This window comes from Lethenteron reissneri, chromosome 11 (assembly GCF_015708825.2).
Source record: "Lethenteron reissneri isolate LAM-NWPU_2019-01 chromosome 11, ASM1570882v1, whole genome shotgun sequence".
Classification (NCBI taxonomy): Eukaryota; Metazoa; Chordata; class Hyperoartia; order Petromyzontiformes; family Petromyzontidae; genus Lethenteron; species Lethenteron reissneri.
In genome coordinates, this window is record NC_083789.1 from 9943133 (window position 1) to 9946204 (window position 3072).

The window sequence follows — 3072 nt, forward strand, 5'->3', positions numbered from 1 at the left end:
TGTCTGTGTGTGCGTGTGTGTGTGCGTGTCTGTGTGTGCGTGTGTGCGTGTGTGTGCGTCTGCGTGTGCGTGTGGGGAGCGGTGGTGCAGCGGTTAGCGCGCTGCGCTACGAACCTGGCTACCCGGGTTCGATTCCCGCTCACGGCCAATGCCAGTGACGATTATTTGAACCGGTCCTGGGCCTCCCCTAGGTCGGCTGTGCCTCAATTGAGTACCTGGTGCGGTGTGTAAACATCGCCACTGGGGAGACAAAGGCGGTCGTGCGTGGTGCTGGTAACCCACCCCCTCGTGTGCCGTCCCGGCCTCATAGGTGCCACTCGCTAACAGCACTTGTCCCATCAGTCTGTTGCAGGCTATACGGGGGATCTTTGCAGTTGTGTGTGTGCTCCCTTTATTTTGCGTTCTTCGTGAGCACACAGACTAAGCAGCCCGCTGGTGAATGCGAGCCACATTCGCCACAGCCTAAACTAGGCACAATGATAATTCACATTTATGAGATGGAACTCGTCGACGGGTCTCAGTGTGCCATGCACGAAGTTAGGAAATCTAAATACTACTGAGTCCACTGGTCACACATGGGGAGTGTAGGCCAGGCGACGCAGCTGATTAAAGATCTATGCGACAAATCATGAACGTAAAAGCGATGTAGTTTCACCAAATGATCGCCCGAGTGTGTGTGGACCCTGCTATGGGAAGCAGCGTTGCTTTCACAAATTATTCTGATTCTTTTTTTTTACGTTTGGCCATGTAGGAAAAGCCTCACTTGAGTCTCTTTCACGATATTTTTCAAAAGGGTCCCTGCCACGTTTCTCGTAGTAAGGTGAGGGGGGCGATGTTGACGTTACGTGTGTGTATGTGTGCGTGTATGTATGTGTGTGGTGTGTGTGGTGTGTGTGGTGTGTGTGGTGTGTGTGTGTTGTGTATGTGTGTGTGGTGTGTGTATGTGTGTGTATGTGTGTGTGTGCGGTGTGTGTGTGTATGTATGTGTGATCACAATTGAGTGCCTTCTTCGGCGTTTAGTTTTACGGGCCAGGGACAGACATTGGTACCACCTAGGGCAGCCCGCTTTAATTATATGGCCAATACGAGTCAATCGATTGAAAAGAAAAAACCCACTCACTCCAAATGGCAATCACTTGTCTCACTGTTATTGGTCACATTAAGACACCGTAAACCGCTCAAGCTTTGCCACCCCACGTGGTACCGGCACCTCGACATATCCCCGTCTGGGCTGCGGCACCAAACGAGGCTCGCCACCGCGAATCGCGCATTTCAGGCCGAGTCGGCCTAGAGGAGGTCCAGTCCAGGGCCAACTTCCTAAGCTCGGTGCTTGGACAAATTGCAGAGTGAATGGGGCAGTGTGAATGGGGCGGGGTAGATGGGGGGGGTGGATGGGGGGGGTGGATGGGGGTGGATGGGGGTGGATGGGGGGGTGGATGGGGGGGTGGATGGGGGGGGTGGATGGGGGGGGGTGGATGGGGGGGGTGAATGGGGCGGGGTGGATGGGGCGGAGTGAATGGGGGGGGTGGATGGGGGGGTGGATGGGGCGGGGTGGATGGGGCGGAGTGAATGGGGGGGTGGATGGGGGGGGGTGGATGGGGGGGGTGGATGGGGGGGGTGGATGGGGGGAGTGGATGGGGGGGTGGATGGGGGGGGTGGATGGGGAAGGTGGATGGGGGGGGTGGATGGGGGGGGTGGATGGGGGAGGTGGATGGGGGGGGTGGATGGGGGGGGTGGATGGGGGGGGTGGATGGGGGAGGTGGATTGGGGGGGGGTGGATGGGGGAGGTGGATGAGAGAGGTGGATGGGGGGGTGGATGGGGGGTGGATGGGGGGGAGTGAATGGGGGGGGTGGATGGGGGGGGTGGATGGGGGGGAGTGAATGGGGGGGGGGCAGAGTGATCGGTGCCGGTTGCTGGGAATTCTAAGTGAGTTGAGTCCCACTTGCCCCGGGGCCGCTATTTCTGCTCCGGACTAAATCAGGCGCCCCCCCCCCCCCATCGCTCTCCCCCCCCCCTCTCCCCGCCCCCCCTCTCTCCCCCTCACCCCTCCCCCCCGGGGCCCCCGCAGCTGCTCTCCTCGCCCCGCGGATCACCCGTTCGGGGAGTCGAACCCGGCTGCCGCATCGCCAGCGGGTCTGGCGCATCGCCCGGCCGTTTCAGAGGCGCCTCTGACACGGCCGGGCGATGCGCGTGGAACGCGCGGAACGGCGGCAGGGAAATAGTTCGTTTATTTATTAATTTAGAAAGTCGAGATGCGCTAAATAGTTGTCGCCTGATCGGAAGCGGGAGCTAAAATTAATGCGCTTAGGAGGTGGCGGAGGGGAGGGGCGGAGGGCGGGAGCCACGCGCTCTCACAGTCCGTGCGACGTTTTGTACGAGGATACCCTTGAATATCGCGGGGGTTTGTGTGTCTTTGAGAGTGCCGCGAAATCCAAGGGTCTCCTGTACGTGCGTCTTTCCCGACCGCTGTCCAAAATAAAAAATGCCATCTCGATATGCCATGACATTACCCTGGATGTAGGGTATTAGATATAATGATAATTGTTGTTGTTAGTTTATTCTGATTCTGTTCAACCACATGCGTGTATAAACCGTCACGTTGGCATTGTTATTGTATTACTGGACATCAACGCTGACGATTCACCAAACCTATTCTGCTGAACAGGAGCCAAACGGCAGCACGCTTCGTTTGTTGATGTCGCGACAGGGCGGGCCTGGTCGCCTCAACAACAAACACATCCGCGTCGAGTTGCGGGCGACACAAGTTGCCTGCAACAGCAGCGACGCCGCGGCCGCGTCGACACCACCGCTTCAACAAAACGTGACCTCGAACAAAAGACGCCGTGCGTGATTTCTGATTTTTGAGAGAATCAATTCAAGGAGTGTTTTTTTTTTTCGTTTTAACAAGAGATGAAAAATGTTGGGTTTTTTTCTGTGTAATTGCCTAATAGGGAAACGTAAATGAATTCCCTTAAGGATGGAACGCGGGCAGACTGCGCTGGTCACTTTCCCGGCAGCTGTCCGTCAACATCGCACATGGCCTATGCATTCAGAGCGACGCTAGACATACA